Below are 13,747 nucleotides of genomic sequence, written 5' to 3'. Positions count from 1 at the left end.
TTAACTGGTTGTCTTAGCTTACTGCACTCAACATTGTTTAGCTAACACTGTTAGCCTGAAAAGCTTTATGCCACAGTGTTTCTCTAGCAAAACAACTTCCAAGGCTTCATAAGGCTGATCGAGCACTCTCTGAACACACATTTGGACGCTCGAGTCGAAACGTACCTGAACTGAAAACAAACCTTCAATACAATTGGAAGGACACAGACAAACTAACAATCGCTCAAGCCGCTTGTAGCTAGCAGTTCGCTACATTTCTACCAAGAACATGACCACAACAGCTGCTTCCAAACAAAAAAACGTCACTACAGCACAATCGGATCCTTATTAGTGGCCTGCTGGGCATTGAGGCCGAGGGTCCTGTAACAGCTTTTTAATGATCTCTGCATGGTGTTGTCAAGCAGGATGCTGTTGCACACACTTGCAGAGAAAATGAATTCCTGCAATTTTTTTTTTTTAAATTTGTTTTCCTACAGAGGTTCAACATTATCTTCAAGCAAAGGCATCGCATTACCATACGCACTGAACTCGCGAGTGGAATCGTCATGGACAGATGAGGGCAGAGACCCGAACCGTTACAGTGGCGTCAGGCTAGCTTCTACCGTGGCCCTGAGCATGTCCCTAGCCAGGCCGAGGCCCAAGCTAAACAGCGCACGCTTTGGGCACGCTTCTACCAACCATAGGTGTCTGAACATGAGGGACCTGTAAGTTGGCGGGATCGCACAAGGGCTCGTAAGATACGCTATTACCAATACCAGCGGCTGATCAAAGGCCTGACTACTGCCATTCATGGAAACCACTGCTTACAGCTCTGATGGACAGCACTCGGGCATTTGCCATTGAAGATAGCTGAAGTCCGGTCAAGTTAACTTTTAACTTACAATCATAACACCAGGTTTGCCTGGCAGACCACTAACAACTGGATTGCTGTTACCGAACTTCTGTCCCTACAGTCACGTTGTTTTGGAGGCCTCGTGACCTCCGCTCAGTTCTGCTGTTGTTGCAGCTCTCAATTCGCTGCACTTCTACTAGAGGTGGGACTTTCTTGGCACCTCATGATTCGATTTGATTACAAACCGATTCTCAATGCAGCAATTTTTTTTTATGCACATTTCCATGCATGATTTAAAATAATAATAATGAAAATAATAAGAATAATAAAAAGAATTATAATAAGAATAATAAAATAATAATAAGAATAATAATAAAAATAATAAGAATAATAATAAGTATAATAATAATAAAAACAAGAATGATAATAATAACAACAACAACAATAATTATGAGAAGAAGATAAAGTATAAGAATCATAAAATAATAATAAAATAAGATGAAGAAGTATAATAATAATAAGAAGAAGAATAATTAGAAAATAAGAGGAAAAACAACAACAATAAGAATAATAAGAATAACAAGAATTAAATCTGAGTTTGCTAATCAAGTCCTACTTTTTTCTCACTGAACGTTGTTGATATACGTGTTAAATAAAATATGATTATATCATTTATAATATATAAATGAGATCAAATAAATGCTGCCGCTCTAAACAGACATAAAGTTTATATTATTTATTCATTTATTTATTCTAACAAGAAAAACAGAAAAAGAGGGAGAGAGACTAGTGTCCCACCAGTGATGCTGTACTGGCTTCTGCCAACCAAAACTGTCGGTATTCAACGACCTGTGAGTGAGACTCGACTATCCTCTAGAATCATTTACCGATCCTAGAGTATTAATGAACAGCAAGTGAAAAATCTCACACTTTCTGCATTTAATTTTTGCACCTCAATTGCACTGACCTTACTGGACCAGGTGTCTCTCTTGTCCCGGGCCGAGCACCAACCATGCAAACTGTCAGTCCACAAAGCTCGATTACAGGAAATCAAGATTCACTTTATGAAACCGTCGTCCAACTCGTCCTCAGCAGCCTGTTCCTCTGCCCACGCTTTCAGCTCCTGGCTGCTCTCGTTCTAGAGAAATGAAAAGTGACCATTAGTACTCTGCTGATATATCAGCCATGTTTGATCCCCCTGGTAAAGTACAGGTGAAAGATACTCACACTTTCCCTTCAGGCTCCTGTGGCGGCCCCTCTCCACTGTTTGGCTCGCCTTGTTCGTCTTGGTGAGTCGTCCTGTCAACCGTCCATCACCTGCAAAATGAGAAAGAAGAGCAGTGGCAGTATCACGTCTCTTTGTGCAGGTTTAGTGCGTATTTGTGCGTTTTTGGGGAATTTGTGGAGGTTTGAGTATATTTGTGGAGGTTTGGAGTGTATTTGTGAAGGTTTTTTCATGAATTTGTGGAGGTTTGTTGTGGTTTTCTGTGTCATAGTGGAGGTTTTGTGCATCATTGTGGAGGTTTTGTGTTTATTTTGTGAATTTGTGAAGTTCTGTGGAATTTTTTGAGTATTTATGGTTATTTTGTATGTCATTATGATTAAGTTTTTTTAGTCTTTTTGGGAGATTTTGAGTGTATTTGTGCAAGTTTTGTGTTTATTTGTGGAGATTTTGAGTGTATTTGTGCAAGTTTATTGTTTATTTATGGAGGTTTTGAGTGTATTTGTGCAAGTTTTGTGTTTATTTGTGGAGATTTTGAGTGTATTTGTGGAGATTTTGAGTGTATTTGTGCACGTTTATTGTTTATCTATGGAGGTTTTGAGTGTATTTGTGCAAGTTTTGTGTTTATTTGTGGAGATTTTGAGTGTATTTGTGCAAGTTTATTGTTTATTTATGGAGGTTTTGAGTGTATTTGTGCAAGTTTTGAGTTTATTTGTGGAGATTTTGAGTGTATTTGTGCAAGTTTATTGTTTATTTGTGGAGGTTTTGAGTGTATTTGTGCAAGTTTTGTGTTTATTTATGGAGGTTTTGAGTGTATTTGTGCAAGTTTTGTGTTTATTTGTGGAGATTTTGTGTGTATTTGTGGAAGTTTAGTGTTTATTTATGGAGGTTTTGAGTGTATTTGTGCAAGTTTTGAGTTTATTTGTGGAGATTTTTAGTGTATTTGTGCAAGTTTATTGTTTATTTATGGAGGTTTTGAGTGTATTTGTGCAAGTTTTGAGTTTATTTCTGGAGATTTTGAGTGTATTTGTGCAAGTTTATTGTTTATTTATGGAGGTTTTGAGTGTATTTGTGCAAGTTTTGAGTTTATTTGTGGAGATTTTGAGTGTATTTGTGCAAGTTTATTGTTTATTTGTGGAGGTTTTGAGTCTATTTGTGCAAGTTTTGTGTTTATTTGTGGAGATTTTGAGTGTATTTGTGCAAGTTTATTGTTTATATGTGGAGGTTTTGAGTCTATTTGTGCAAGTTTTGTGTTTATTTGTGGAGATTTTGAGTGTATTTGTAAAAGGTATTCAACATGTGTATACACTGAGAGCCACAACATTAGAACTATTGACAGGTGAAATAAATAACATTGATCATTGTGTTCCAACGCCATGTTCGGCTGTGAAACCACAAGTCCTAGCACTCATGTGGACGTCTCTTTGACAAACACCAGCCACCCAAACACAGCTGCAGACCAAGTACACCCCCTCATGGCAGCAGCACTCCTTGGTGGCAGTGCCCCCCCAGCAGGACAACGCGCCTGCAACGCTGCAAAAACTGCTCAGAAATGACCTGAGGAAAGTGGGAAAGAGCTCAAAGTGTCAACCTGGCCTCCAGATTCCCCAGATCTCAATCCAACCGAACTTCCACTGAATGCAGTCAGAGCCAAGAACAATCCATGGTGGCCCCAACATGGATGGGACTTGGTTCTGGCGCATCCCACGGATGCTCGACTGAAGTGGGATCTGGAGGATGAGGAGGCCAGTTTGACACCTTGGGTTCTTTGCCATGATGGGGTGTAGTTGGTCTGAACGGGGTTTGGGTGGGTGGTGTTTGTCAAAGAGGCTCCACACAAATGACAGTACTCAAAGTTTCCAAGCAGAACATTTGATTGGAACAAGATGATCAATGCTCACTTCACTTGTCAGTTGTTTTAATGTTTCGGCTGAACAGTGTAGATATACATGTTAATTACATTTAATATTTTGCATTAATTGATTTTTTTTACTATTTTATTCAAACTTTCACTGCACTTTGTTTAACAGCTTTAGTTACTAGTTACTTTGCAGATTCATATAATCAAAATTAAATATTTGCTGATCAAACATTATCTATTATTATAGATTAATTTATCTAGCATTAAAAGCAGAAAGGTGAGACCTTCGAGAGGAAATGTCAGACACGCCAGTGTCATCCATTATGGAGGTCTCATTAATTAATTGATTCATTGCCTGATGTCGGCATACTCATAAAGCAATTCTGTAGAAAGACAGCTGATTTTTGAGTCTCATTCTCAGGTCGTCAAATAACGCACTTTGTGGGCTATTAACAGGACTCACAGAGAGTCCAGTTGTTAACAGTGAGAAGACTTGTATTTTCATATACATTTTATTTCAAGATATATTTTTTTATATATATGTTTTGTGTTTATCCAGTAGCTGTAAAAACGCACCCCTGTGGGTTTTGAGGCAGGGCAGCTTGCCTAGCAGACAAATTAACAACTGGATTGCTGTTACTGAACTTCCGTGTCTAGAACTCTACGGTGGTTAACTGGTTGTCTTAGCTTACTGCACTCAACATTGTTTAGCTAACACTGTTAGCCTGAAAAGCTTTATGCCACAGTGTTTCTCTAGCAAAACAACTTCCAAGGCTTCATAAGGCTGATCGAGCACTCTCTGAACACACATTTGGACGCTCGAGTCGAAACGTACCTGAACTGAAAACAAACCTTCAATACAATTGGAAGGACACAGACAAACTAACAATCGCTCAAGCCGCTTGTAGCTAGCAGTTCGCTACACTTCTACCAAAAACATGACCACAACAGCTGCTTCCAAACAAAAAAACGTCACTACAGCACAATCGGATCCTTATTAGTGGCCTGCTGGGCATTGAGGCCGAGGGTCCTGTAACAGCTTTTTAATGATCTCTGCTTGGTTTTGTCAAGCAGGATGCTGTTGCACACACTTGCAGAGAAAATGAATTCCTGCAATTTTTTTTTTTTAAATTTGTTTTCCTACAGAGGTTCAACATTATCTTCAAGCAAAGGCATCGCATTACCATACGCACTGAACTCGCGAGTGGAATCGTCATGGACAGATGAGGGCAGAGACCCGAACCGTTACAGTGGCGTCAGGCTAGCTTCTACCGTGGCCCTGAGCATGTCCCTAGCCAGGCCGAGGCCCAAGCTAAACAGCGCACGCTTTGGGCACGCTTCTACCAACCATAGGTGTCTGAACATGAGGGACCTGTAAGTTGGCGGGATCGCACAAGGGCTCGTAAGATACGCTATTACCAATACCAGCGGCTGATCAAAGGCCTGACTACTGCCATTCATGGAAACCACTGCTTACAGCTCTGATGGACAGCACTCGGGCATTTGCCATTGAAGATAGCTGAAGTCCGGTCAAGTTAACTTTTAACTTGCAATCATAACACCAGGTTTGCCTGGCAGACCACTAACAACTGGATTGCTGTTATTGAACTTCTGTCCCTACAGTCGTGTTGTTTTGGAGGCCTCGTGACCTCCGCTCAGTTCTGCTGTTGTTGCAGCTCTCAATTCGCTGCACTTCTACTAGAGGTGGGACTTTCTTGGCACCTCACGATTCGATTTGATTACAAACCGATTCTCAATGCAGCAATTTTTTTTTATGCACATTTCCATGCATGATTTAAAATAATAATAATGAAAATAATAAGAATAATAAAAAGAATTATAATAAGAATAATAAAATAATAATAATAATAAAAATAATAAGAATAATAATAAGAAGTATAATAATAATAAAAACAAGAATGATAATAATAACAACAACAATAATTATGAGAAGAAGATAAAGTATAAGAATCATAAAATAATAATAAAATAAGATGAAGAAGTATAATAATAATAATAAGAAGAATAATAATTAGAAAATAAGAGGAAAAACAACAACAATAAGAATAATAAGAATAACAAGAATTAAATCTGAGTTTGCTAATCAAGTCCTACTTTTTTCTCACTGAACGTTGTTGATATACGTGTTAAATAAAATAGATTATATCATTTATAATATATAAATGAGATCAAATAAATGCTGCCGCTCTAAACAGACATAAAGTTTATATTATTTATTCATTTATTTATTCTAACAAGAAAAACAGAAAAAGAGGGAGAGAGACTAGTGTCCCACCAGTGACGCTGTACTGGCTTCTGCCAACCAAAACTGTCGGTATTCAACGACCTGTGAGTGAGACTCGACTATCCTCTAGAATCATTTACCGATCCTAGAGTATTAATGAACAGCAAGTGAAAAATCTCACACTTTCTGCATTTAATTTTTGCACCTCAATTGCACTGACCTTACTGGACCAGGTGTCTCTCTTGTCCCGGGCCGAGCACCAACCATGCAAACTGTCAGTCCACAAAGCTCGATTACAGGAAATCAAGATTCACTTTATGAAACCGTCGTCCAACTCGTCCTCAGCAGCCTGTTCCTCTGCCCACGCTTTCAGCTCCTGGCTGCTCTCGTTCTAGAGAAATGAAAAGTGACCATTAGTACTCTGCTGATATATCAGCCATGTTTGATCCCCCTGGTAAAGTACAGGTGAAAGATACTCACACTTTCCCTTCAGGCTCCTGTGGCGGCCCCTCTCCACTGTTTGGCTCGTCTTGTTCGTCTTGGTGAGTCGTCCTGTCAACCGTCCATCACCTGCAAGATGAGAAAGAAGAGCAGTGGCAGTATCACGTCTCTTTGTGCAGGTTTAGTGCGTATTTGTGCGTTTTTGGGGAATTTGTGGAGGTTTGAGTATATTTGTGGAGGTTTGGAGTGTATTTGTGAAGGTTTTTTCATGAATTTGTGGAGGTTTGTTGTAGTTTTCTGTGTCATTGTGGAGGTTTTGTGCATCATTGTGGAGGTTTTGTGTTTATTTTGTGAATTTGTGAAGTTCTGTGGAATTTTTTGAGTATTTGTGGTTATTTTGTATGTCATTATGATTAAGTTTTTTTAGTCTTTTTGGGAGATTTTGAGTGTATTTGTGCAAGTTTTGTGTTTATTTGTGGAGATTTTGAGTGCATTTGTGGAAGTTTATTGTTTATATATGGAGGTTTTGAGTGTACTTGTGCAAGTTTTGATTTATTTGTGGAGATTTTGAGTGCATTTGTGCAAGTTTATTGTTTATTTATGGAGGTTTTGAGTGTATTTGTGCAAGTTTTGTGTTTATTTGTGGAGATTTTTAGTGTATTTGTGCAAGTTTATTGTTTATTTGTGGAGATTTTGAGTGTATTTGTGCAAGTTTATTGTTTATTTGTGGAGGTTTTGAGTGTATTTGTGCAAGTTTTGTGTTTATTTATGGAGGTTTTGAGTGTATTTGTGCAAGTTTTGTGTTTATTTGTGGAGATTTTGAGTGTATTTGTGGAAGTTTAGTGTTTATTTATGGAGGTTTTGAGTGTATTTGTGCAAGTTTTGAGTTTATTTGTGGAGATTTTGAGTGCATTTGTGCAAGTTTATTGTTTATTTATGGAGGTTTTGAGTGTATTTGTGCAAGTTTTGAGTTTATTTCTGGAGACTTTGAGTGTATTTGTGGAAGTTTAGTGTTTATTTATGGAGGTTTTGAGTGTATTTGTGCAAGTTTTGTGTTTATTTGTGGAGATTTTGAGTGTATTTGTGCAAGTTTATTGTTTATTTATGGAGGTTTTGAGTGTATTTGTGCAAGTTTTGAGTTTATTTGTGGAGATTTTTAGTGTATTTGTGCAAGTTTATTGTTTATTTATGGAGGTTTTGAGTCTATTTGTGCAAGTTTTGAGTTTATTTGTGGAGATTTTTAGTGTATTTGTGCAAGTTTATTGTTTATTTATGGAGGTTTTGAGTCTATTTGTGCAAGTTTTGTGTTTATTTGTGGAGATTTTGAGTGTATTTGTAAAAAGCATTCAACATGTGTATACACTGAGAGCCACAACATTAGAACTAGTGACAGGTGAAATAAATAACATTGATCATTGTGTTCCAATGCCATGTTCGGCTGAGGTTTGGAGTGTATTTGTGAAGGTTTTTTCATGAATTTGTGGAGGTTTGTTGTAGTTTTCTGTGTCATTGTGGAGGTTTTGTGCATCATTGTGGAGGTTTTGTGTTTATTTTGTGAATTTGTGAAGTTCTGTGGAATTTTTTGAGTATTTGTGGTTATTTTGTATGTCATTATGATTAAGTTTTTTTAGTCTTTTTGGGAGATTTTGAGTGTATTTGTGCAAGTTTTGTGTTTATTTGTGGAGATTTTGAGTGCATTTGTGGAAGTTTATTGTTTATATATGGAGGTTTTGAGTGTACTTGTGCAAGTTTTGATTTATTTGTGGAGATTTTGAGTGCATTTGTGCAAGTTTATTGTTTATTTATGGAGGTTTTGAGTGTATTTGTGCAAGTTTTGTGTTTATTTGTGGAGATTTTTAGTGTATTTGTGCAAGTTTATTGTTTATTTGTGGAGATTTTGAGTGTATTTGTGCAAGTTTATTGTTTATTTGTGGAGGTTTTGAGTGTATTTGTGCAAGTTTTGTGTTTATTTATGGAGGTTTTGAGTGTATTTGTGCAAGTTTTGTGTTTATTTGTGGAGATTTTGAGTGTATTTGTGGAAGTTTAGTGTTTATTTATGGAGGTTTTGAGTGTATTTGTGCAAGTTTTGAGTTTATTTGTGGAGATTTTGAGTGCATTTGTGCAAGTTTATTGTTTATTTATGGAGGTTTTGAGTGTATTTGTGCAAGTTTTGAGTTTATTTCTGGAGACTTTGAGTGTATTTGTGGAAGTTTAGTGTTTATTTATGGAGGTTTTGAGTGTATTTGTGCAAGTTTTGTGTTTATTTGTGGAGATTTTGAGTGTATTTGTGCAAGTTTATTGTTTATTTATGGAGGTTTTGAGTGTATTTGTGCAAGTTTTGAGTTTATTTGTGGAGATTTTTAGTGTATTTGTGCAAGTTTATTGTTTATTTATGGAGGTTTTGAGTCTATTTGTGCAAGTTTTGAGTTTATTTGTGGAGATTTTTAGTGTATTTGTGCAAGTTTATTGTTTATTTATGGAGGTTTTGAGTCTATTTGTGCAAGTTTTGTGTTTATTTGTGGAGATTTTGAGTGTATTTGTAAAAAGCATTCAACATGTGTATACACTGAGAGCCACAACATTAGAACTAGTGACAGGTGAAATAAATAACATTGATCATTGTGTTCCAATGCCATGTTCGGCTGTGAAACCACAAGTCCTAGCACTCATGTGGACGTCTCTTTGACAAACACCAGCCACCCAAACACAGCTGCAGACCAAGTACACCCCCTCATGGCAGCAGCACTCCTTGGTGGCAGTGCCCCCCCTGCAACGCTGCAAAAACTGCTCAGAAATGACCTGAAGAAAGTGGGAAAGAGCTCAAAGTGTCAACCTGGCCTCCAGATTCCCCAGATCTCAATCCAACCGAACTTCCACTGAATGCAGTCTGAGCCAAGAACAATCCATGGTGGCCCCAACATGGATGGGACTTGGTTCTGGCGCATCCCACGGATGCTCAACTGAAGTGGGATCTGGAGGATGAGGAGGCCAGTTTGACACCTTGGGTTCTTTGCCATGATGGGGTGTAGTTGGTCTGAACGGGGTTTGGGTGGGTGGTGTTTGTCAAAGAGGCTCCACACAAATGACAGTACTCAAAGTTTCCAAGCAGAACATTTGGTTGGAACAAGATGATCAATGCTCACTTCACTTGTCAGTTGTTTTAATGTTTCGGCTGAACAGTGTAGATATACATGTTAATTACTTTTAATATTTTGCATTAATTGATTTTTGTACTATTTTTTTCATACTTTCACTGCACTTTGTCTAACAGCTTTAGTTACTAGTTACTTTGCAGATTCATATAATCAAAATTAAATATTTGCTGATCAAACATTATCTATTATTATAGATTAACTTATCTAGCATTAAAAGCAGAAAGGTGAGGCCTTCGAGAGGAAATGTCAGACACGCCAGTGTCATCCATTATGGAGGTCTCATTAATTAATTGATTCATTGCCTGATGTCGGCATACTCATAAAGCAATTCTGTAGAAAGACAGCTGATTTTTGAGTCTCATTCTCAGGTCGTCAAATAACGCACTTTGTGGGCTATTAACAGGACTCACAGAGAGTCCAGTTGTTAACAGTGAGAAGACTTGTATTTTCATATACATTTTATTTCAAGATATATTTTTTTTATATATATGTTTTGTGTTTATCCAGTAGCTGTAAAAACGCACCCCTGTGGGTTTTGAGGCAGGGCCGCTTGCCTAGCAGACAAATTAACAACTGGATTGCTGTTACTGAACTTCCGTGTCTAGAACTCTACGGTGGTTAACTGGTTGTCTTAGCTTACTGCACTCAACATTGTTTAGCTAACACTGTTAGCCTGAAAAGCTTTATGCCACAGTGTTTCTCTAGCAAAACAACTTCCAAGGCTTCATAAGGCTGATCGAGCACTCTCTGAACACACATTTGGACGCTCGAGTCGAAACGTACCTGAACTGAAAACAAACCTTCAATACAATTGGAAGGACACAGACAAACTAACAATCGCTCAAGCCGCTTGTAGCTAGCAGTTCGCTACACTTCTACCAAAAACATGACCACAACAGCTGCTTCCAAACAAAAAAACGTCACTACAGCACAATCGGATGCTTATTAGTGGCCTGCTGGGCATTGAGGCAGAGGGTCCTGTAACAGCTTTTTAATGATCTCTGCTTGGTTTTGTCAAGCAGGATGCTGTTGCACACACTTGCAGAGAAAATGAATTCCTGCAATTTTTTTTTTTTAAATTTGTTTTCCTACAGAGGTTCAACATTATCTTCAAGCAAAGGCATCGCATTACCATACGCACTGAACTCGCGAGTGGAATCGTCATGGACAGATGAGGGCAGAGACCCGAACCGTTACAGTGGCGTCAGGCTAGCTTCTACCGTGGCCCTGAGCATGTCCCTAGCCAGGCCGAGGCCCAAGCTAAACAGCGCACGCTTTGGGCACGCTTCTACCAACCATAGGTGTCTGAACATGAGGGACCTGTAAGTTGGCGGGATCGCACAAGGGCTCGTAAGATACGCTATTACCAATACCAGCGGCTGATCAAAGGCCTGACTACTGCCATTCATGGAAACCACTGCTTACAGCTCTGATGGACAGCACTCGGGCATTTGCCATTGAAGATAGCTGAAGTCCGGTCAAGTTAACTTTTAACTTACAATCATAACACCAGGTTTGCCTGGCAGACCACTAACAACTGGATTGCTGTTATTGAACTTCTGTCCCTACAGTCGTGTTGTTTTGGAGGCCTCGTGACCTCCGCTCAGTTCTGCTGTTGTTGCAGCTCTCAATTCGCTGCACTTCTACTAGAGGTGGGACTTTCTTGGCACCTCACGATTCGATTTGATTACAAACCGATTCTCAATGCAGCAATTTTTTTTTATGCACATTTCCATGCATGATTTAAAATAATAATAATGAAAATAATAAGAATAATAAAAAGAATTATAATAAGAATAATAAAATAATAATAATAATAAAAATAATAAGAATAATAATAAGAAGTATAATAATAATAAAAACAAGAATGATAATAATAACAACAACAATAATTATGAGAAGAAGATAAAGTATAAGAATCATAAAATAATAATAAAATAAGATGAAGAAGTATAATAATAATAATAAGAAGAATAATAATTAGAAAATAAGAGGAAAAACAACAACAATAAGAATAATAAGAATAACAAGAATTAAATCTGAGTTTGCTAATCAAGTCCTACTTTTTTCTCACTGAACGTTGTTGATATACGTGTTAAATAAAATAGATTATATCATTTATAATATATAAATGAGATCAAATAAATGCTGCCGCTCTAAACAGACATAAAGTTTATATTATTTATTCATTTATTTATTCTAACAAGAAAAACAGAAAAAGAGGGAGAGAGACTAGTGTCCCACCAGTGACGCTGTACTGGCTTCTGCCAACCAAAACTGTCGGTATTCAACGACCTGTGAGTGAGACTCGACTATCCTCTAGAATCATTTACCGATCCTAGAGTATTAATGAACAGCAAGTGAAAAATCTCACACTTTCTGCATTTAATTTTTGCACCTCAATTGCACTGACCTTACTGGACCAGGTGTCTCTCTTGTCCCGGGCCGAGCACCAACCATGCAAACTGTCAGTCCACAAAGCTCGATTACAGGAAATCAAGATTCACTTTATGAAACCGTCGTCCAACTCGTCCTCAGCAGCCTGTTCCTCTGCCCACGCTTTCAGCTCCTGGCTGCTCTCGTTCTAGAGAAATGAAAAGTGACCATTAGTACTCTGCTGATATATCAGCCATGTTTGATCCCCCTGGTAAAGTACAGGTGAAAGATACTCACACTTTCCCTTCAGGCTCCTGTGGCGGCCCCTCTCCACTGTTTGGCTCGTCTTGTTCGTCTTGGTGAGTCGTCCTGTCAACCGTCCATCACCTGCAAGATGAGAAAGAAGAGCAGTGGCAGTATCACGTCTCTTTGTGCAGGTTTAGTGCGTATTTGTGCGTTTTTGGGGAATTTGTGGAGGTTTGAGTATATTTGTGGAGGTTTGGAGTGTATTTGTGAAGGTTTTTTCATGAATTTGTGGAGGTTTGTTGTAGTTTTCTGTGTCATTGTGGAGGTTTTGTGCATCATTGTGGAGGTTTTGTGTTTATTTTGTGAATTTGTGAAGTTCTGTGGAATTTTTTGAGTATTTGTGGTTATTTTGTATGTCATTATGATTAAGTTTTTTTAGTCTTTTTGGGAGATTTTGAGTGTATTTGTGCAAGTTTTGTGTTTATTTGTGGAGATTTTGAGTGCATTTGTGGAAGTTTATTGTTTATATATGGAGGTTTTGAGTGTACTTGTGCAAGTTTTGATTTATTTGTGGAGATTTTGAGTGCATTTGTGCAAGTTTATTGTTTATTTATGGAGGTTTTGAGTGTATTTGTGCAAGTTTTGTGTTTATTTGTGGAGATTTTTAGTGTATTTGTGCAAGTTTATTGTTTATTTGTGGAGATTTTGAGTGTATTTGTGCAAGTTTATTGTTTATTTGTGGAGGTTTTGAGTGTATTTGTGCAAGTTTTGTGTTTATTTATGGAGGTTTTGAGTGTATTTGTGCAAGTTTTGTGTTTATTTGTGGAGATTTTGAGTGTATTTGTGGAAGTTTAGTGTTTATTTATGGAGGTTTTGAGTGTATTTGTGCAAGTTTTGAGTTTATTTGTGGAGATTTTGAGTGCATTTGTGCAAGTTTATTGTTTATTTATGGAGGTTTTGAGTGTATTTGTGCAAGTTTTGAGTTTATTTCTGGAGACTTTGAGTGTATTTGTGGAAGTTTAGTGTTTATTTATGGAGGTTTTGAGTGTATTTGTGCAAGTTTTGTGTTTATTTGTGGAGATTTTGAGTGTATTTGTGCAAGTTTATTGTTTATTTATGGAGGTTTTGAGTGTATTTGTGCAAGTTTTGAGTTTATTTGTGGAGATTTTTAGTGTATTTGTGCAAGTTTATTGTTTATTTATGGAGGTTTTGAGTCTATTTGTGCAAGTTTTGAGTTTATTTGTGGAGATTTTTAGTGTATTTGTGCAAGTTTATTGTTTATTTATGGAGGTTTTGAGTCTATTTGTGCAAGTTTTGTGTTTATTTGTGGAGATTTTGAGTGTATTTGTAAAAAGCATTCAACATGTGT

The 13,747-nt window shown here is 37.5% G+C and overlaps 1 long non-coding RNA gene across 4 annotated transcripts in view; it reads right to left on the bottom strand.

The window, feature by feature from the left end:
* The window catches only part of LOC119004900, a 33,149-nt gene that overhangs the window by 15,830 nt on the left and 3,572 nt on the right, over positions 1-13,747 (bottom strand). Inside the window, exons 2-7 of one of the 4 annotated variants that reach the window (XR_005070340.1) lie at positions 12,430-12,519; positions 12,170-12,340; positions 6,641-6,730; positions 6,381-6,551; positions 2,060-2,149; positions 1,800-1,970 (exon numbers count right to left, since the gene is read on the bottom strand). This is a non-coding gene — a long non-coding RNA (uncharacterized LOC119004900). The remainder of the gene's footprint in view (positions 1-1,799; positions 1,971-2,059; positions 2,150-6,380; positions 6,552-6,640; positions 6,731-12,169; positions 12,341-12,429; positions 12,520-13,747) is intronic. The other 3 variants (XR_005070342.1, XR_005070343.1, XR_005070341.1) reach the window with 3 other exon arrangements.

Source organism: Acanthopagrus latus, chromosome 16, assembly GCF_904848185.1.
Source record: "Acanthopagrus latus isolate v.2019 chromosome 16, fAcaLat1.1, whole genome shotgun sequence".
Taxonomy (NCBI): domain Eukaryota; kingdom Metazoa; phylum Chordata; class Actinopteri; order Spariformes; family Sparidae; genus Acanthopagrus; species Acanthopagrus latus.
This window is presented reverse-complemented; position numbering and strand designations above follow the sequence as displayed.